We start from the raw sequence: 23,437 nt of genomic DNA, 5'->3' as shown, positions 1-23,437 counted from the left end.
ACAGTAGTAGGTAAGTTAGAAGGGGAACGCGAAATGACTTTAGGTTTTGTTGATTTATTGCGCGATGATTTTATTGAAAAAGATCGTGCTCGCGGTATCTTTTTCACTCAGGACTGGGTATCCATGCCAGGTGTTATACCGGTAGCTTCAGGTGGTATTCATGTTTGGCATATGCCAGCTCTGACCGAAATCTTTGGGGACGATTCTGTATTACAATTTGGTGGAGGAACTTTAGGACATCCTTGGGGAAATGCACCTGGTGCAGCAGCTAATCGAGTGGCTTTAGAAGCCTGTGTACAAGCTCGTAACGAAGGGCGCGATCTTGCTCGCGAAGGTAATGAAATTATCCGAGCAGCTTGCAAATGGAGTCCTGAACTAGCCGCAGCTTGTGAAGTATGGAAGGCGATCAAATTCGAGTTCGAGCCGGTAGATACTATTGATTAACTAGATAAAACTAAAGATAAAGAAGGTATAAATAAAAAAGAAACGAAATAAAAAGAGAAAAAAATCAGTTATGAAATGCAGTAATTCTTCTTTATTCTTCTAATTGATTGCAATTAAACTCGGCTCAATCTTTTTTAGAAAAAAAAGATTGAGCCGAATAAAAATAGATCATGATATGATCATGAGACTTGACAAATTGAGATTCGTCTATTCTATATATCTAGAATATATATATTAAGGTATAATACAATAAAGAAATACAAATAAAATAATAAAATAATAAAATATAGTATTATCATATGATAATGATAATGGAATCAAATACGCAGTATTTACAGAAAAAAGTCTTCGTTTATTGGGAAAGAATCAATATACTTTTAATGTCGAATCGGGATTCACTAAGACAGAAATAAAGCATTGGGTCGAACTCTTCTTTGGTGTTAAGGTGGTAGCTGTGAATAGCCATCGACTACCTGGAAAAGGTAGAAGAATAGGACCTATTCTGGGCCATACAATGCATTACAGACGTATGATCATTACCCTTCAACCGGGTTATTCTATTCCACTTCTAGATAGAGAAAAAAACTAAAGGAGAATGAATGAAAAAAGACATAGTTTGGAAGTTAGACCTTTTTATAGGACTCTCTTTCAATTTCAAAAAAGAGGACGTTTGAAACTTTTAACAGGCGTAATCGTGAGTCAACAAGTGACTCGAACTGTGTGTAAAAAAAGAAGCATTTTTTTTTTTTCAAAATGCTAGAACTAGATAAGGAAGTTTTCTATAACCTTGAGAAAAAGGATAAAAAGGTAGTTTTTTTTTAGTTTATGACTCCGATCAAGAGCGAGAAATCCTTGATTTGGGATTGGACATAGAACCTGGACCCATCGTAGAGACGTTTAGTTCAAAAGAAAGGATCGTATCCTGATGGTAAGAATTATACTTTCGTGGAAATACAGCGCTATAGACTTCAATGCGGTAGAGTAGACGTTTTGTTTCTAATTTTTCTGGACCAAACCTCCGCTCCGACCCAACGATACAATGAATTTTTTCTGTTCATATTCATAAATAAAAAAGATTCGGAATCGCAATGCTACTATATGCGTCCAGAGGAGTATTTGGAATAATATTCTTCTATAATCCATTATTGCGGGGGGTCTTACTAACAGGGCTTCGCTGCACGGGACAGGTCTTCGTCGAAAAGCTAACTCCACCCGGCATTTTCATACCCTTTCTTTGGGTGGTATATCGCCTTTTAAAGTCTAAGAGGGTAGTAGGGGATCTATAGTAGGTAAGATAATTTGCCCTTTGATTTTGATTGAATATACTATTTTTCCGCCTTTACCACGCATTATTGTATGCGCTTCTAGAGAAGTATGTATGCAGGAAGTAAATTCTAACCGCTTTCTTTTGAATCCAATTTCAAATTAGATTAGAAAGATAGAAAGGCCATGAGGATGGGAAAATCAAAATAAAATCTTTTTAATTAGTTCTCCTTTTTTGGAATTTTCTTATTATCCTTTCATTTTTTTTACAGAATATTTTTCAAACTAAAAATAAAAAATACAATACAATAGTCAATATTCCTTATAATAGATATACTTAATTATATCATAAGAATCTTAAGATATTTTTCGACTAGATAGAAATAGTAAATTTGAATTGAGACACCTATTCCATGACGGATTTAAACTTACCTTCTATTTTCGTGCCTTTAGTAGGCTTAGTATTTCCGGCAATTGCAATGACTTCTTTATTTCTTTATGTGCAAAAAAATAAGATTGTCTAGTATTTTTTAGTGTAAGTAATATAATATGGTAGGGTATGTGGCTTTTTCTACACACACTTTCTACACACAAATGAAAAACGGTTATGGATGCGGATATAGGCTACGAGCATAAATGCATGAATATGCAGAGCCAGGTATAGCGAGTTTTATTTTATTTATTTTAATTGAATCAACGAATATTTTTTGAATAGAAAGTCAATGTATCTAACCTATTATTTCACAGGAGTACTAGTTGCTGAAGGCGATTTCAGAATCAAAAAAAGTAAAGTCAAAATTATTTAGCTTATTCTCTCAATTTCAATCGACCGCTGCTGGATTTAGTATATCTAATATGAATTGGCGATCAGAACACATATGGGTAGAACTTCTAAAAGGTTCTCGAAAAAGGGGTAATTTTTTCTGGGCCTGTATTCTTTTTCTAGGTTCACTAGGATTCTTATCGGTTGGGATTTCCAGTTATCTTGGTAAGAATATTATATCTATACTTCCATCTCAAGAAATTCTTTTTTTTCCGCAGGGGGTCGTGATGTCTTTCTACGGAATCGCAGGCCTATTCATTAGCTCCTACTTGTGGTGTACTATTTTGTGGAATGTAGGTAGTGGTTATGACCGATTCGATAGAAAAGAGGGAATAGTGTGCATTTTTCGTTGGGGATTCCCTGGAATAAAACGTCGCGTCTTCCTTCGATTCCTTATGCGGGATATCCAATCAATTAGAATTCAGGTTAAAGAGGGTCTTTATCCTCGTCGTATTCTTTATATGGAAATCCGGGGCCAGGGGATCATTCCCTTGACTCGTACTGATGATAAATTTTTTACTCCACGAGAAATTGAACAAAAAGCTGCCGAATTGGCCTATTTCTTGCGCGTACCAATTGAAGTATTTTGAGGTATCTTTTTTGAACTGAGTTGAATGAAGAAAAGAAGAATTGGAAGAAGAAAAGTTTTCTCAACACAGGGAGGAAGTCCCTTCTAAATTGGATTTGTTATTGTAAGGGGATTTTTAAGTATTTATCTAAAGGAAGGAACAAACGAGGATAAGAGAAATTTGCTTTTAATTTTTTTTTATCCAAGTTAGATATATCGCATACTATTCTTCCTTTTTCATCCGAAAGGGCTTTTTTTTTATTCTATTTCACTATTTCATTCCATCTAGATCTAAGAAAGAACCCAATGCACTGAAATTCCACTAATAACTAATATACAAAAAAGAAGAATAGATACAGGGTATCAAACCTATAGAGTTTTTGCTTCAAAGAAATAGAAATATCATGAAATAGAAATATCATCATATAGAGTCAGGGAATGGAATAGAGTCAGCGAATGAAGCATATTCATTAACAACTCCATTTACAGATCAAAAATGAAAAAAAAGAAAGCATTGCCTTCTTTACTATATCTTGTATTTATCGTACTTTTGCCTTGGGGGGTCTCTTCCTCATTTAACAAATGTCTGGAACTTTGGATTAAGAATTGGTGGAATACCAGGCAATCCGAAACTCTCTTAACTGATATTCAAGAGAAAAGGATTCTAGAAAGATTCATAGAATTAGAAGAACTTTCTCTCTTGGACGAGATGATAAAAGGGAAACTAAAGACACATGTACAAAAACCTCCTACAGGAATACACAAGGAAATAATACAATGGGTCAAAATAAATAATGAGGATCATCTCCATACCATTTTGCATTTCTCGACAAATATAATCTGTTTGGCTATTCTAAGTGGTTCTTTTTTTCTGGGTAAAGAGGAACTTGTCATTTTGAATTCTTGGGTTCAGGAATTCTTCTATAATTTAAATGACTCAATAAAAGCTTTTTTTATTCTTTTAGTTACTGATTTTTTTGTTGGATTTCACTCCACCCGTGGTTGGGAACTAGTAATTCGTTGGGTCTACAACGATTTTGGATGGGCTCCTAACGAGCTTATTTTCACTATTTTTGTTTGTAGTTTTCCAGTAATTCTAGATACATGTTTGAAATTTTGGGTCTTTTTTTGTTTAAATCGTCTATCTCCTTCGCTTGTAGTCATTTATCATTCAATTAGTGAAGCATAAATTCATTTGATCTCCCGATATTAATATTAATCAAATTAGCAAGCATCTTTTTTTAGAAAGAAAGCCCTTTTCCATTTTAGCAAAATTCTTTCTATTTATACCTACTTTAAGGTATTCATCATTGCAGTACAACTGTTGCAGTAGAATGACAACAGATTCGTGTATAGGGAACTAGATTAGCTTAGCTACCTATCTAATTTATTGTAGAAATTCTGGGATCTGCGATTGGACATGGAAAATAGAAATACTTTTTCTTGGGTAAAGGAACAGATAACTCGATCGATTTCTGTATCGATCATGATATACGTAATAACTCGGACATCTATTTCAAATGCATATCCCATTTTTGCGCAGCAGGGTTATGAAAACCCACGAGAAGCAACTGGACGAATTGTATGTGCCAATTGCCATTTAGCTAGCAAGCCCGTCGATATTGAAGTTCCCCAAGCTGTGCTTCCCGATACTGTATTTGAAGCAGTTCTTCGAATTCCTTATGATATGCAATTGAAACAAGTTCTTGCTAATGGAAAAAAGGGAGGGTTGAATGTAGGTGCTGTTCTTATTTTGCCCGAGGGATTCGAATTAGCGCCGCCCGATCGTATTTCCCCTGAGTTAAAAGAAAAGATAGGAAATCTTGCTTTTCAGAGTTATCGTCCCGATAAAAAAAACATTCTTGTGATAGGCCCTGTTCCCGGTAAGAAATATAGTGAAATTGTCTTTCCCATTCTTTCCCCTGATCCTGCTACGAAGAAAGATGCTCATTTCTTAAAATATCCCATATATGTAGGGGGAAACCGAGGAAGAGGACAGATCTATCCTGATGGTAGCAAGAGTAACAATACAGTCTATAATGCTACGTCAACAGGTATAGTAAGAAAAATACTACGTAAAGAAAAGGGGGGGTATGAAATATCCATAGTTGATGCATCAGATGGACGCCAAGTGATTGATATTATACCTCCCGGACCAGAACTTCTTGTTTCAGAGGGGGAATCCATCAAGCTTGATCAACCATTAACAAGCAATCCTAATGTGGGAGGTTTTGGTCAGGGGGACGCAGAAATCGTGCTTCAGGATCCATTACGTGTCCAAGGCCTTTTGTTCTTCTTCGCATCCGTTATTTTGGCACAAGTTTTTTTGGTTCTCAAAAAGAAACAGTTTGAAAAGGTTCAATTGTACGAAATGAATTTCTAGGTCCCGGGATTTCTTACCATCAAGTTGGTAAAAAGCCTCGATTTATTGGCAATTGCTAGAATTATCTATGATCTATTTTGGAAATCCTTTTTTTGTTTAGACTGCTTTTTGTTTATGAGATGTCTGGAATTCCTTATTTATATCCCATGCAAAAGAAGAGAATCCAAGGCAAAGGCGAGAACAATCAAATTAAAATTTCTTCTTTTTCGGAGGGATTGCAGGTCTTCTTAATCGTCTATTCGGCACAAGAAAAAGCCTTTTTCTTGTGCCGATTCTTCTTGTATCAAAATAAGAATCCTTTTTCTTCCTAATTCGTCAAAGATTACTATTTCTTCTTTATTCGGGTCTGTCTCTTGGACCTCTTTTTCTTTTGCTTAGGTTTAGCCGAGGTAGTGGACAAACAGAGGGGAAGAAAATATGGCGGGGGAAAAATTTCTTGTGATTGTGAGCAAATTGCTTGGCTTGTTTAATTAAGTTCAACTTCAAATTTACAGAAATTTTGCAAAAAAAAAGTAAACTCTTCCATTGAAGGTTTTTTTATTTTTAGGCTAGTTGAATAGTTTTGATTAAGGTTTTATTAGTTTATTACTCGAAACTAAATCAAGGATTTTCAGGATACTTCCTTCGTGGAATAAGATATTGGATCCTCGAGTGATCTCTTTTTCTTGTTGCTTCATAAGAGTGAATCGAATAGATTCAATTCGCGTTATAAGAGTAAAATAAAAATTCCGCGGGTCCTTTCCGCTCTAATCAGATAAAGGGGGGTAAGGACCCGCTAAGCTCCTACTTTTTCATGTTTACAATCTGGTCCCTCCGATTACTATAGAGATGAACCCAATCCAGAATATGAACCATAAAAGAAAACACCTACTAAACCAATCACAGCAATACCAGCTACAGTACCTATCAGCCAAAGAGGAATTCTTCCAGTAGTATCGGCCATTTCCCCTACTTTCCTCCACATTTTATCAATTGGTCATGCTAGAGACAAAAACAGTCATGGGTAGTTATAAGGATGGTATCCTTCCAAATGGGATAAGAGAATTCTTATTAGTCTCTTTCTTTCTCTCAATTGAAGAAGTAATTGGAAAATAAAACAGCAAGTACAAAAATGAGTAATAAACCCCAGTATAGACTGGTACGATTCAATTCAACATTTTGTTCATTCGGGTTTGATTGTGTCATAGTTCTATAGTTGGAATTTGTTTTATCGTTGGATGAACTGCATTGCTGATATTGATCCCAAGAAAAAAACAGTAGGTACAGCTAGTCCGTGAATAGCCAGCCATCGCACTGTAAAAATAGGATAGGTTCGATCTATGGTCATTGAGGGCCTCCTAAAAGGATCTACTAAATTCATCGAGTTGTTCTAAAGAATCAAAACGGTCGGTTATTAACGGAATTCCTTGTCGGCTTTCCGTGAAATACTCGTTTGGCCTAGGACTTCCAAACACGTCATAAGCTAAACCCGTACTGACAAATAACCAACCCGCAATGAATAGGGAAGGTATAGTAATGCTATGAATAACCCAGTATCGAATACTGGTAATAATATCAGCAAAAGAACGTTCTCCCGTGCTTCCAGACATGCTGAACTCCCAAAATTTTTGTACATTCAAAAAAGGAATTGATTCCGTAAAAGATGGGATCGACCAGTAAATAGAAAATTACTGATATTTCATCCTTGTGAGATTGTCAATTTTGTACCAAAGGTGTATTTTGAGTATACCGAATTAGTATAGCTATCCTTCCTATGGCACAGCAATCTGGTTTTGCCTGGTTCCGAAACATAATTACTTTTTTATTTTTTTTTTGTCTATAGGTAAGCTATATGTTATTCAAGGCATCAATAGAAAACCCCATTTTTGTAGGTTCTACTTACTTTTCATTGGCTTCGGAATAATAGAGTAATTCGGAATAGCAGCCAAAATCTTGGGAAAATCTAAGTTAATGATCAATAGGTTTGGATAAATAATTTAGGAAGGATATTCTCATACTGACACAATACAAGGACAAGTATATGTGAAATCTATCCTTTCATAATTCGTAATTCATCCTTGTATTGTTTGTTGGATTAGGTCTAACTTTCTTGACCAAACTGCGAGCGCGGAACTTTACGAGATGAAATAGGGAAAGACAGAAGATAGAATAGAACTTAAAAGGATAATTGAAGTGACTCGTCTTCGAATCTACTTTGGTTGGAGTTCGAAAAAGGAATAAAAATAAAGTAAATTCAAGGAAGAGCTTTCTTTTTTTTTTTTTTTTAACAGCCCCTTGGCAGGTCGTGGAATGCTTTTGTTCTCCTCTTATTCCATATGGAATACAATCAGTTAAAATAAGAAGGAATAGGGGAATATTCGATCGTTCACTCCAAAAAGAGGGTCCTATTGAAAAAGAAATTATCCAAAATAGAAAGAAGTTTTTTTTTTCAAATTCAATTGTTTATTTATCTCTTATTCAAAAATTTCCCTGAAAATTGAATTTCTTTTTTTCATTCAATGGGGTTAGATGATCTAGTTCTTAATATTATTACTTTACTCAATTGACAAATTCCACAACAAATCTCTTGATTCGGAATTAGGGACTCATGTATCATCTGATGAATCCACTTTCTTTTACACTTCTGTATCTTACTCTATCTTGTTTTTTAGTATTATCTAAAATAACTGATGAATTATGAATTTTCCATAACTTAGGTAAATGCTTTACCAACATATGTAGTGTAGTAAAAAAAAATAAATGGAATTTAACTCTTTCATGCTTACTTTAACTAGTTATTTTGGTTTTCTACTGGCTGCTTTAACTATAACCCCAGCTCTATTTATTGGCTTGAACAAGATACGCCTTATTTGAATTGACTGAATAATTATAATTCAGAAAAGAAAAATCTTTCTTTGGGATTCCTGGCATTCTACGACTCTTTTCCAGACTAATTAGGAATTCTTTTCTTGGTCATTGAGATTCGTGGATAATTTAGAGTACTATTTAGGGATAGATCGTACCTCTTTTTTTATCCCCTCGAACAAATCGAAATGATTGAAGTTTTTCTATTTGGAATCGTCTTAGGCCTAATTCCTATTACTTTAGCGGGATTATTCGTGACTGCGTATTTGCAATACAGGCGTGGGGATCAGTTGGATCTTTGATTGAGTCATTTTTTTTTTTTGATTGACCTCCTCCAGACCAGAGAGGAGGTCAAATTGAAATTGGAGTTACAATTCAATTTTGTTAAGTTATTTTACTCTGCTTCGACATAAAATAGATGGAATCACGCTCTGTAGGATTTGAACCTACGACATCGGGTTTTGGAGACCCGCGTTCTACCGAACTGAACTAAGAGCGCTTTCATTCATTCAAAAAGAAAATCTTTTTCTATTCCTAATGTATCTCACGTACGTATAGTCTCCACAAATTCAAGTTATACCCACTTTACTTTAATTGATCTCGTCGCTACTGCCTATAAAGAAGAAAGAAGTAATAGGTAGGGATGACAGGATTTGAACCTGTGACATTTTGTACCCAAAACAAACGCGCTACCAAGCTGCGCTACATCCCTTTTCCAAATTAAATTGTTGTACAATGCCATTGTACACAATTCCTGTCTTCTTTTCCACATCATAATTTTCTTCTTCTTTCTTTCTCTATCTATATATAGAACCCTCGTGTCATTTCTTCTTTTTGGTCTCATATAATTAAGGAATTATATACATATAAAATCCAATATAATTTCGCCTATAAAAGAAGGATTACTTTTCCTTGGTAATATATAGGAAGAAGGGGTCATCTTTTTCTTTTTTAGGGATAGGAAAATTTCGTCGATATGGTTCATTTTATATATAGCATAACAATCTTGGGCAAGAGTTTATGATCATATATGTATTCCAACAAGGAAGGAGGATTTTCAATGCGGGATATAAAAACATATCTCTCTGTAGCACCCGTGCTAAGTACTCTATGGTTTGGTGCTTTAGCAGGTTTATTGATAGAAATTAATCGTTTATTCCCAGATGCTTTGTCATTCCCTTTTTTTTAATTCTAGTTATTGCTATGGGAGGGATAGATTTCTTCGTGATATGACAAAATTTGATCCTTTTCAATCTTTTTTTAGTATCGGAAGGAAAAAGAAAGAAAAGATGGATTGGGTTGAACCTCAGAGTCATTAAAAATTTGGTAAACCCCATTTTTGAAAATAGAAATTCAATTTAAAGGGGTACCCAAGCTAAATAAGGCCTCAGAAATCAGAGCATAGAAAAGGCGGGGCTGGCTAATTAAATGAAAGGATTTCGAACCAAAATCTTTGCTAATTCGACAAGGATTGTATTCTTTAATTATTTCTCTATTTTTTATTACTTAATTAAAGAATAAAAAAAAATTATTCTAATGAATTTTATTCTTCTTCTTCGGATTCAAAATAGAAGAATAAAAGAATAAGTAGAAGAATTAAGTTAAGTCAATCCAAAAAGAAAAGGAGGTTCATGGCCAAGGGAAAAGATGTTAGAATCAGAGTTATTTTGGAATGCATCAGTTGTGTTCGAAAAGGTGCCAATGAGGAATCGACGGGGATTTCTAGATATAGTACTCAAAAGAATCGCCACAATACACCCGGACAATTAGAATTCAAAAAATTTTGTCGTTATTGTCGCAAGCATACGACTCATCACGAAATAAAGAAATAGGAACATCGTGTGTTTGATCTTTCCAAACAACAGAAAGAGTAAGAACTTCATATTTAATATATAAAGAAAACATAGTATAGAATACAAAATACAAATCAACTCATCTGATTTCCGGTAGATATTATTTCATATGTATAGAGGGTATTCATATACTATAATATGAATCAAATAAGATATGGATCAAAGAAAAACTACTTCTTCTGGATCCTAAATTAATAAAATAAAGAAGTGAATTTTCAAATTTTCAAATTTTAAATAAGGAATAAATCATGTATACATCTAAACAACCTTTTCTTAAATCTAAGCAACCCTTTAGTAAATCCAAGCAAACTTTTAATAAATCCAAGCAACCCTTTCGTAAATCCAAGCAAACTTTTCGTAAATTCAAGCAACCTTTTCGTAAATCTAAACAACCTTTTCGTAGGCGTCCCCGGATTGGCCCGGGAGATCGAATTGATTATAGAAACATGAGTTTAATTAATAGATTTATTAGTGAACAAGGAAAAATATTATCGAGACGAATAAATAGATTAACCTTGAAACAACAACGATTAATTACTCTTGCTATAAAACAGGCTCGTATTTTATCTTTCTTACCGTTTCGTAACTATGAGAACGAAAAGCAATTTCAAGCCCAGTCAATTTCAATAATTACAGGTTCTAGACCCAGAAAAAATAGACATATTCCTCAATTAACGCAAAAGTACAATTCCAATCGAAACTTAAGAAACAACAACCAAAATTTAAGAAACAACAACCGGAACTTAAGTTCCGATTGTTGATGTTTTATTCGAATTCGAAAGGGCCAGACCTATATATATTATAAAGAAAGTAATCCAGCTCGTTGATTCCTACCACTTAATCTTAATTTATTGTATCTTCCCGGAGTTCCCTCTCCGGGAATTCATCTTTTATTATTCCAGTATATTACTTTATTTATACCTTTAATTGATGATCTTTATTTTATTGGAAATCGTGTAAAGATTATTTGGATTTGATACAGCTACTTGTGCAAGCATTTTACGATTAAGAATCAATTTCTTCTTGTACAGGTTGTGTATTAATTTACTATAACTATCGAATACTTTATATACCCGCGTTGCTGCGTTTATCCGAGTGATCCACAAACGACGAAAATCCCTCTTTTGCCTACCTCTATCTCGATGAGAGGAAACAAAAGCTCTTTTTACCTGTTGGGTAATCATTCGATTAAGTCTTAAATGAGCCCCTCTAAAGTTTGAGGCAAATGAACGCATTTTTGTTCGTCGTCTCCGGGCTATATATCCTCGCGGAACTCTGGTCATTGAATCAAATTAACCTTAATGAATAACTAATGATTTCTCTTCTTTTAGCCACCCTTTTTCTCATTAATAACAAAACTAATTATTCCGATATATAAAATATTAATTCCAATGGCTTTTGCTATAGTAACCTTCCCAACCACGATTTTTTATTCCACTCCGTTCAGTTATTTCTATACGAAATAACAAATTCATTCTAATAATACTAAAAAAAATAGTGGGTTCCATCGTTTCTATGGTTCCCTTTTAAACGGTGAGGCCCTCTCTATACACCGGAGCCCTTTCTTTCATCAAAAGGTATTGCGAACTTGTATAGTCCACATTCTTTGGCTCTACCTATCCATTATAGAGTAAATAGCTCTTTTCACAATAAGAGTTATCCATACAGTGACGGTATTTAATTATGAAAGTTGGCTAAGTAGCTGACCCTGTTAGTCCGTTCTTTTAAGATAAAGGAGCATAAGCCTTTTTCTTTTTATTACTATTTCCTCCGCTTAATGGATAACCATTTGCTACCAATGGGAGAATTGCTTCTTATTTCCAATTTAGATAATTGGATTTGCACCAAAGGAAACCATAAATTCCATATACCATAGAAATCTAGGATAGAGAAGCTATATCCTATTCATTGGTACTAATCATGGATACTTCAATTTTTTTTATATTTGTTTGAAGTCATGATCTGAACGAGTCGCACATACACCCTAGCACATGTTCCTCGACGCTGAGGGCATCCTTTAAGCGCGGCCGTTTTTCGAGCATTTCGTATTGGCTGTCTTGCGTTTCTAATAAGTTGTTTAACCGTCGGCATGTTGTATGTATATAGAAAAAAATGGATTGGTTTAGATCCATCTTAACCTGATGATTGCTCATCATGAAGTCTTTCTATTTTCTATTAAATCGAGGAAAACACGAATTTAGCTGTGAAATAACTTTACAAGAAATCCGGACACTACCAATCCTTAAACATTTCTGGAAACCACACTGGATCAGTATCGCAGTGCTTGTCAATCATTTCATCCCCTACAATATCGACAAGTCCATAAGCTTTGGCTTCGTCTGCTGACATAAAAACATCCCTTTCCATGTCTTCGGATACAACCCAAAAAGGCTTGCCTGTTCTTACTGCATAAACCCTTGTGATCATTTCGCGAACTTTGTGTAACTCTTCTACTTCTAGTAAAAATTCTGGTGTCCTTGCCCGATAATAAGCACTAGCAGGTTGGTGAAGCATAATCCTCGCGTGAGGGAATGCTATACGCTTGGTGGGTTCTCCTCCAAGCAGAATGAAGGACGCCATGGAGGCGGCTATTCCGAGGCATATTGTATATATATCTGGTGTCACCGTTTGCATCGTATCAAAAATAGCCATTCCTGAGATTAGCCACCCGCCTGGGGAGTTTATAAACAAAAAAATATCACTAATTCCATCTTCTATACTCAGATATACCATGAGACCTGTAATATGATTCGTGATCTCGCAACGAATCTCTTGACCTAAAAAAAGTGTCCTTTCTCGATACATAACATTGTATAAGTCAACCCAAGTCGCTTCTTCATCTCCAGGAATCCGGTAAGGTACTTTTGGAACACCAATGGGCATATTAGATTAATATTATTAAATTTAAGTAAGAAAACCACACTTTAATATGGAAACGTAAGAATGGAACAGAAAGAAAGAATCCGCAGTTTATTGTCTTAATTTTTATTCTTATTCTATATGAATATTATAGATTCTATTAATACGTAGATTGAAAGGTTATACATATAAGGAATGTAAGACAGATTGAATAAAGAAAAGGGAATGGGTGATTTGAATGCTAAACAAAGAGGGGTAGCGATCTATTCTTCGTTTTTTCCAAATTGGCCAAGTTACCCATTGCATATTGGCACTTATCGAGTATAGAATAGATCTGCTTCTCTTTCTTCTTATGAACAGAATTGGCTTCTTATTTTTAATGGAATGAAATAAATATTCGCGCTTTCTGACACAGAATCCCCTAGAAGGGTTAGGTACATAGGATATGGATAGTCTTTTTCAATGCGATAAAATAAAGCGACATCGTGTCTATTTTTCTTTGCTAAAGGGGTATTTCCATGGGTTTGCCTTGGTATCGTGTTCATACTGTCGTATTGAATGATCCGGGTCGATTGCTTGCGGTGCATATAATGCACACAGCTCTAGTTTCTGGTTGGGCTGGCTCAATGGCTTTATACGAATTAGCAGTTTTTGATCCCTCTGATCCTGTTCTGGATCCAATGTGGAGACAAGGTATGTTCGTAATTCCCTTCATGACTCGTTTAGGAATAACGGATTCGTGGGGTGGTTGGAGTATTTCAGGAGGAACTGTAACAAATCCGGGTATTTGGAGTTATGAAGGTGTGGCAGGTACGCATATTGTGTTTTCTGGCTTGTGTTTCTTGGCAGCGATCTGGCATTGGGTATATTGGGACCTAGAAATATTCTCTGATGAGCGGACGGGAAAACCCTCTTTGGATTTGCCCAAGATCTTTGGAATTCATTTATTTCTTGCAGGGGTGGCTTGCTTTGGCTTTGGGGCATTTCATGTAACGGGTTTGTATGGTCCTGGGATATGGGTATCCGATCCTTATGGACTAACTGGAAAAGTACAAGCTGTAAATCCAGCGTGGGGTGCAGAAGGTTTTGATCCTTTTGTTCCGGGGGGAATAGCTTCTCATCATATTGCTGCGGGTACATTGGGTATATTAGCGGGCTTATTCCATCTTAGTGTCCGTCCGCCTCAACGTCTATATAAAGGATTACGTATGGGCAATATTGAAACTGTACTTTCCAGTAGTATCGCTGCTGTTTTTTTTGCAGCTTTCGTAGTTGCTGGAACTATGTGGTATGGGTCAGCAACGACCCCAATCGAATTATTTGGGCCTACTCGTTATCAGTGGGATCAGGGATACTTTGCAGCAAGAAATATATCGAAGAGTTAGCAATGGTTTAGCCGAAAATCTTAGTTTATCAGAAGCTTGGTCTAAAATTCCCGAAAAATTAGCCTTTTATGATTATATTGGTAATAATCCGGCAAAAGGGGGATTATTCAGAGCAGGCTCAATGGACAATGGGGATGGAATAGCTGTTGGATGGTTAGGACATCCCGTCTTTAGAGATAAAGAAGGACGTGAGCTTTTTGTACGCCGTATGCCTACTTTTTTTGAAACATTTCCGGTTGTTTTGGTAGATGAGGAGGGAATTGTTAGAGCAGACGTTCCTTTTAGAAGAGCAGAATCCAAATATAGTGTTGAACAAGTAGGTGTAACGGTGGAGTTCTATGGTGGCGAACTTAATGGAGTAAGTTATTCTGATCCTGCTACTGTAAAAAAATATGCGAGGCGTTCTCAATTAGGGGAAATTTTTGAATTAGACCGGGCTACTTTGAAATCTGATGGTGTTTTTCGCAGCAGTCCAAGGGGTTGGTTCACTTTTGGTCATGCTACCTTTGCTTTGCTCTTCTTTTTCGGACACATTTGGCATGGCGCTAGAACATTGTTCCGAGATGTTTTTGCTGGTATTGATCCAGATTTGGATGCTCAAGTGGAATTTGGAACATTCCAAAAAGTGGGAGATCCAACTACAAGGAAACAGGCAGTTTGATACACATTGTTATAGTATCTTTCACCTCTCTTTTTTGATTTGACATGGGAAACATCTCCCATCCTTTCTTTGACTCTTTTTCTTTCTTTATATGGGAAATTATCCCAAATGACAAATGAATAGGTGTGGAAGTTATAATTGTAAATAAACCAGGATCGAATCTATGGAAGCATTGGTTTATACGTTCCTTTTAGTTTCGACTTTAGGGATAATTTTTTTCGCTATCTTCTTCCGAGAACCACCTAAGGTTCCACCAACTCCAACTAAAAGAATAAAATAATTTCATTTAAGTAAGAAGTCCCCCTATCTGGGAGACTTCTTACTTAAATTAGTCTCCGTGTTCTTCGAATGGATCTCTTAATTGTTGAGAGGGTTGCCCAAACGCGGTATATAAGGCATACCCAGTAAAGCTTACAAGTAAACCAGATATGGAGATGGCGACTAAAGTTGCTGTTTCCATTTTTATAGAATTTCAAGATTACAATGGATCTACGAAAAGATCGTGTATTTACAACTACAACGGAATAGTATACAAAGTCAACACCAATGATTAAATAGAATTTATGGCTACACAAACCGTTGAAGATAGTTCTAAACCTAGGCCAAAACGAACTGGTGCAGGTAGTTTACTGAAACCCTTGAATTCGGAATATGGGAAAGTCGCCCCGGGTTGGGGGACTACTCCTTTTATGGGGATCGCAATGGCTTTATTCGCTATATTCCTATCTATCATTTTAGAAATTTATAATTCTTCCGTTTTACTGGACGGAATTTTAACCAATTAGGTTTCTACTAACTAAAACTAGGAAGTCAGAGTTTTTCCATCCAAAAAAGCCTTTCTAGTTTAAGATCTACATTTCTAGATATTATGGTAGTTCGACCGCGGAATTTTTTTGTTTCGGTATCTCTGGAATATGAGTGTGTGACTTGTTAGAATTGATCCTATTGATAATACATAGAAAGGGCCTGTTATCTCTATCAAGATGATTCTAATTCGTCAGATATTATTTATTCTAGTATCTGGAACACGAAATAGATAGAGTGGATCAAAAAAAAATGGAACTATGATTCATACTCACTATTAAGACCTCGCAACCAGACTGAAAAATTCAAGTAGTTCTTAAATAAAAATAAAAAAGAAATTTTCTTCCTTCCAATTTTGTTTGCCCAAAAGACAACTTTTTTTCTCTCGATTTTGTCGAGTCATTACACTGATTCAATAAATGATTATCAAGCGGTTCTTATTCGAAGAACCCTTGCCTTTTGTTTAGCTTGAGACTAAATCATCGTGGCTCTAGTATGAATCTAAGGTTTTAATTGAACTGATTCATAGGATCTCAACAAGATAATTTCTATATTACGCATAAAAAAACAAATCCTTTATAGGGAAGAGAAAAGTCAAGAAGCCTCTAATGACCAACATAAGGGAAAGGAAGAAAGAAAGACGCGCCAACTTGAGATTTTTTGGCATTATCATCACAAAGAAGATATTCCGGATTTTTCTTATTTGATATCTTCAAGGCAAATCGACCCAATTCAGTGGCTGATGAAGTTTTGAACCTTTTTTCTAATATTCGTTGAAAATTTTTGTGTTTCTGCTTGAGCCGTACGAGATGAAATTTTCATATACGGCTCTTAGAGGGGGACTCGGGTTAGTTACCTATCTCAATAAAGTATATGATTGGTTTGAGGAACGTCTTGAGATTCAGGCAATTGCAGATGATATAACTAGTAAATATGTTCCTCCCCATGTCAACATATTTTATTGTTTAGGGGGAATTACACTTACTTGTTTTCTAGTACAAGTCGCTACCGGTTTTGCTATGACTTTTTACTACCGACCAACCGTTACAGAGGCTTTTTCCTCGGTTCAATACATAATGACCGAGGCCAACTTTGGTTGGTTAATCCGATCAGTTCATCGATGGTCAGCAAGTATGATGGTTTTAATGATGATCCTGCATGTATTTCGTGTGTATCTCACAGGGGGATTTAAAAAACCCCGCGAATTAACTTGGGTCACAGGTGTGGTTTTGGCTGTTTTGACTGCATCATTTGGTGTAACTGGTTATTCTTTGCCTTGGGATCAAATTGGCTATTGGGCAGTCAAAATTGTGACAGGTGTACCTGACGCCATTCCGGTAATAGGATCGCCTTTAGTGGAGTTATTACGCGGAAGTGCTAGTGTGGGCCAATCCACTTTGACTCGTTTTTATAGTTTACATACCTTTGTACTGCCTCTGCTTACTGCCGTATTTATGTTAATGCACTTTCCAATGATACGTAAGCAAGGTATTTCGGGTCCTTTATAGGGAAGGCATATCATAGAGAATTATAATTATCATATATCATATCGGGTAGGTTTTGGTATTTCATTGCTACAAGCATGGGTTATTGTAAAATAACACATGTCATTTGGATACTTCTCTTCAACTCCAAAGTATTTTTATACAATACAAATAGTTGAAGTTAATTTTACGAAAGAAAAAAGGCGGATTATGGGAGTGTGTGACTTGAATTATTGATTTGGCCATGCAGATAAAGAATTGGATCTGCCACATTAGAATTCACAACCAAAGGTGTCTCCGCATCCAATCAACATGTAAGTCCCCTACCTAGGAAGGATAGGCTGGTTCACTTGAGGAGAATATCTTCTATGATCATACCGCAACCATGTCATCCATGAACAGGCTCCGTAAGATCCCATAGAGTAGAAATGGAATAAGTCATGTGACATGATCCAGTTCTCTATTTATTACACTTACCTTTTTATTATAGTATGGAAATGCATTCATTTTCTTTGCATCGATTGTGATCCGCAATACTATCGGAGTAAAAGAAGGGATCTAAGGAAGAATGTAGGCTAAACTTTTTGATTTTTTATTAGTAACAAGTAAATATTTTGTTTGGAGGTAAGAAACTTGCGATATTGAGGGGATAAATACCAACTAATCAAGAGACATGAGACAATCCACAAAGCAATTGATCATGATCAAATTTGTAAGCCCACTTGGATATTGAGCATTTACCCATAAGAATAGGATTATTTTCAATGAGTAGTTGTAGGTGCAACTTCGGAAAAGAGAATCTGATAAAGCTTTTCTTGCCTAGAGTCATTGAGTCATTATAAACCTTAATTCTATTAAGGATCTTCCGCGGTCTTATTTCTTTCACTCTTGCTCGAGCCGGATGATGATAAATTCTCATGTCCGGTTCCTTTGGGGGATGGATCCTAAAGAGTTCACCTATCCCAATAACAAAGAAACCAGACTTAAATGATCCTGTATTAAGAGCTAAATTAGCTAAAGGGATGGGACATAATTATTACGGGGAACCCGCATGGCCCAACGATCTTTTATATATTTTTCCAGTAGTAATTCTAGGTACTATTGCATGTAATGTAGGTTTAGCGGTTCTCGAGCCATCAATGATTGGTGAACCGGCAGATCCGTTTGCAACTCCTCTGGAAATATTACCCGAGTGGTACTTCTTTCCCGTGTTTCAAATACTCCGTACGGTACCCAATAAGTTATTGGGCGTTCTTTTAATGGTTTCTGTGCCAACAGGCTTATTGACAGTACCTTTTCTAGAGAATGTCAATAAATTCCAAAATCCATTTCGCCGCCCAGTAGCTACGACCGTTTTTTTAATCGGTACTGTAGTAGCTCTTTGGTTAGGTATTGGAGCAACATTACCCATTGATAAATCATTAACTTTAGGTCTTTTTTAGATATTTTTTGATTCATTCAACCGTGAAGTACCATAGGTATCTAGGAAATAGTTACTTCCAAGTGAATCTTCCCTAGATACCTAAAATCCATTTTATTATGATCCATTTCGCGAAAATATAGATTGTACCAAAGATGCTAAATTGTTTTCTTTTTATTCTAACTCGAAAAAGAAGAAGAAAAAAAATTGCAATGGATTTAAAACGAGAGTTTATTCTTAAGTAAATCAATTGGGAGATGCTTCTCTAGAGTGTCCCATATATGTTTTCTATCTTCCATACGAAAACTGTCAATTCTCAGAAGATCTTCTTCAGTCTTACTCAAAAGGTCCAATAGTGTATGTATATTGGCCCTTTTTAGACAATTATACGTTCTAGAAGTCAATTCTAATTGATCAATAAAAATACAATTCAATGGAATTCCTTTTTTGTTTTTCTTTAGATTAGTTAATCTTTTTTGAAAAGTAAAAAGGGGTGGAGTAAACCTGTTTTTATTTTCTTCGAAACTAGCGCCCTCTTCCTCCGCGTGTAGAAAAGGAAGAAATAAATCAATCAAATTACGAGAAGCCTCATAAAGTGCTTCCTTAGGGGTTAAACTTCCATTAGTCCATATTTCTAGAAAAAGTATCTCGTGTTTTTCATTTCCATTCCCACAAGAAAAAATACTATAATTCACATTTCGAACAGGCATGGATACAGCATCTATAGGATAACTTCCATCTTGATAGTTCTTTCTGAGTTCTGTCTGATATCCACGATCTCTCTTGATCTGTAAATCAATACAGAAATCAATGGGCTCTGTCAAGTTAGCTATAGGTTGTGCCGTATCAACGATTTCTACGGAAGGCGGTAAGATGATATCTTGAGCAGTTATGTATCTAGGACCTTTGACGCAAATGGATGCGTCTCTAACTCCATAGAGATTACTTCTCAATACAATTTCTTTCAAATTTAGTAAAATTTCTTGTACGGATTCTTCAATACCTGCTATTGTAGAATACTCGTGCGGCACGCTCCCAAATTTTGCACGTGTGATACATGTTCCTTCTATTTCTCCAAGTAAAGCTCTTCGCAAGGCAATACCGACGGTGTCCGCTTGACCTTTTCTAAGCGGGGACAGAATGAAACGACCATAATAAAGGCGCTTACTATCTACTCTTGATTCAACACACTTCCACTGTAGTGTTTGAGTGGATCCTGCTACCTCCTCTCGAACCATAATAGACTAGTATTATTATTTTATCATTGAATCGTTTATTTCTCTTGAAATGAAAGTTGAAAGCGGGTTAATTCTTTTACAGACGTCTTTTTTTAGGCGGTCGACATCCATTATGCGGCATAGGTGTTACATCGCGTATACAACTTAATCGCACACCACTTTTAGCAATGGCTCGTAATGCGGCATCTCTTCCACTACCAGCGCCCTTTACCATAACTTCTGCTCGTTGCAAACCTACTGTACGAATAGCATCTACTGCTGTTCTTTGACCAGCATAGGGTGATGCTTTTCTTGAGCTTTTGAATCCACAAGTACCGGCCGAGGACCAAAAAACCACCCGACCTTGTGGGTCTGTAACAGTTATAATGGTATTGTTGAAACTAGCTTGAACATGAATAACCCCTTTTGTTATTCTACGTGCACTCTTCCGTAAACTAAAACGTGCATTCCTACGTAAACCAATACGCACTTTCTTACGTGAACCAATTTTTGGTATAGCTTTTGCCATATTTTATTATCTCATAAATATGAGTTAGAAATAAAAAAAAGAAAAAAAGATACAAAGATATCCGTTTCAGGGTAAAATAAACCCTTTACTTTAATTATTTTAAATGAAATTATTTTATTTGGAATTGGAACATTTCCGCGGGTACTTTTTTTTACTTTTTAGAAAGTAAAGTTCTTTTTCGAAAGATTACCCCTGTCTTTGTTTATGCTTCGGATTAGAGCAAATGACTCTAATTCGTCCACGCCTACGAATCAGTCGACATTTTGTACAAATTTTACGAACGGAAGCTCTTATTTTCATATTTCCGTATCCTTTTTTAAACTATGAATCTAATCTTTTGGAAAAAATAAGTCTCTTCGCTTGAATTTTAGAACTTAGAATTTATTACCCTAGAAAAAAAAAGAAAAACCTAATCCTTTGAATCTTTGGTATCCTTCAAATCTTCGCTATCCTTCAAATCTTCGCTATCCTTCGAGTCTTCGATACGCTTCGAATCCTTATGGGGAAGTCTATAAATTATACGTCCCTTGCTTGAATCATAACGACTTACTTCAATTTTGACCCTATCCCCCATCAGTATTCGTATAGAACTAGACCGTATCTTTCCTGAAATATAGCCTAGGATGATGGTGTCATTCTCTAGCCGAACGCGGAACATTCCATTGGGTAGGGCTTCCGTAACTAAACCTTCGAAAGTTACTTTTGCTTCTCTCGGGTTTTTTTTTTTCTCTCCTATTTTTTTTTTCTGTCATATTTTTTTTCTCCTATTTTTCTATTTTTATTTTAAAAATAGGAAGGGCGAGATAGAATTCGAGCACTATAGGCGGGGCGATTACCATATATAACATAAGACTTCTCCCCCAATTCTGTTTAGTCGAGCTTCTCGATCTGTCATTATTCCTCGAGAAGTAGAAAGAATAGCAATTCCCATTCCACCCAAAACTTTAGGAATTCCTTGATAGTTGGTATAAATTCGTAAGCCGGGTCGGCTGATACGCTTTAAAAAGGTTCTTGTTCTATATATTCCTTTTATAGTCTTTCTCTTTTGATGTCGCAAAGTTGAAACCAAGAAATATCTGTTACGTTCCTGATGTTTCCGAACACTTTCAATAAAACCCTCTCGTAGAAGTATTTTAACAATGTTTTCGGTAATATTTGTAGATACTACTCGAACTGTTCCTTTTTTATTCATGTCCGCATTTCTTATAGAGGTTAGTAAATCAGCAATAGTGTCCTTGCCCATAAGACTCTAATTCTAGGTTCCTCCTAATTTTTCTATAATCAACATGTTTTCTTTTTTTTTTTTTCATTTTGGATTTTAAAACATATACGTAAAACACAATCTACTAAATTAATTCTTTGGTCTCAATTTCGCCTACTAGTATTTATAATACTTCAGGAGCTAATGAAACTATTTTGGTAAAATTCAATTCTCTCAATTCCTCGGCAATCGCGCCAAAAACTCGAGTTCCTTTTGGATTGCCTTTTTGATCAATTATAACCGCAGCATTGTCATCATAGCGGATTATTATACCGTCTTCGCATTTGAACTCTTTACATGTACGTACAATTACAGCTCGAATTACTTCGGATCTTTCTAGAGGCATTTGGGGCAATGCGTCTTTGATTACAGCAACAATAACATCACCAATACGAGCATATCGCTGATTACCAGCAGCTCCTATGACTCGAATACACATCAATTTTCGAGCTCCACTATTATCTGCTACATTTAAAAGGGTCTGAGGTTGAATCATATTATTTTGATTTCAATTTGTTATTTCAATGCAAAAGGATGAAAGAAATATTGTCTTTCCAGAAAGAAAAACCGAGCATTTTTTTTTATCTTCCATACCCCTTTTAGGGTTCTATATCTCTAATCGAATAAATTGACTTCGTATGGGCATTTTACTGGCAGCTATGGAGATAGCTGCTCTAGCTACAGTTTCAGATACTCCCCCCATTTCATAAAGTATACGACCAGGTTTAACAACGGATACCCAATATTCGGGGGACCCCTTTCCCGAGCCCATACGTGTTTCCGTGGGTCTTAGTGTAACCGGTTTGTCGGGAAATATACGTACCCATATTTTTCCACCACGACGTGCATATCGTGTTATTGCTCTTCGTCCTGCTTCTATCTGTCTCGCCGTGATCCAAGCGGGTTCAAGTGCTTGAAGAGCATATCTACCAAAACAAATACGATTGCCTCGGCAGGATTTTCCTTTCATTCTTCCTCTATGTTGTTTGCGAAATCTGGTTCTTTTGGGGTTATAGTCGATGGTTCTCTTTCTTAGTTCCATCTCTACTGCAAAACTGGACATGAGAGTTTCTTCTCATCCAGCTCCTCGCGAATGGAATCAGAAAGCATGTAAATTTCTCTAATTCATAATATTCCAAAATATTACGGTACGGATAGATACACATTAATAGATAATAGAAAAAGTTCGGTTTTTTTTATATTGAATTTGTTAAAACAGAAAAATATAATATATAGTCAAAAAAGAAGATCTAGAATATATCCAGATGTGTGTGTATATTTATCTAAATTCTATATTTATAGATAATGTAATCCTTCTTAAAAAAATCCTTATTTTTTACTCTTATTGAATCGCGGTAAAGTATTCTAATTCAATAAGAATTTCGCGGGCGAATATTTACTCTTTCCTGTCTTATTTGTTAATTTATAAACTTACCAAATAAGACAATTTTTTTGGTTTGTTCCGCCATCCCACCCAATGAAGTGTTAGGATTCTTTTCAATAAAATCCTATGGAATCATAGGTTCTGTCGTTCCCACTGCTTCTCCTTGAATGGTTAGGTCTGAATCCCGCAACGGAGCTTCCAAAAAATTTCTTTCCGAGTTAATTTTCTCAGTTTTATTAACCCGGGCGGCTCTTT

The 23,437-nt window shown here is 35.8% G+C and overlaps 2 non-coding genes across 2 annotated transcripts; both read right to left on the bottom strand.

Moving 5' to 3' along the window:
- Positions 1-8,750: 8,750 nt before the first annotated feature.
- Positions 8,751-8,824, bottom strand: TRNAW-CCA (transfer RNA tryptophan (anticodon CCA)). The gene has a single exon. It is a non-coding gene; the product is annotated as a tRNA-Trp (tRNA).
- A 139-nt stretch (positions 8,825-8,963) lies between these two features.
- Positions 8,964-9,037, bottom strand: TRNAP-UGG (transfer RNA proline (anticodon UGG)). The gene has a single exon. It is a non-coding gene; the product is annotated as a tRNA-Pro (tRNA).
- Between the last annotated feature and the right edge of the window lie 14,400 nt (positions 9,038-23,437).

Source organism: Triticum urartu, unplaced genomic scaffold (genome assembly GCF_056163025.1).
Source record: "Triticum urartu cultivar PI428250 unplaced genomic scaffold, HENAU_Tu73 scaffold2, whole genome shotgun sequence".
Classification (NCBI taxonomy): Eukaryota; Viridiplantae; Streptophyta; class Magnoliopsida; order Poales; family Poaceae; genus Triticum; species Triticum urartu.
The sequence above is the reverse complement of the archived record's forward strand: the minus strand, read 5'-3'. Positions and strand labels throughout refer to the sequence as shown.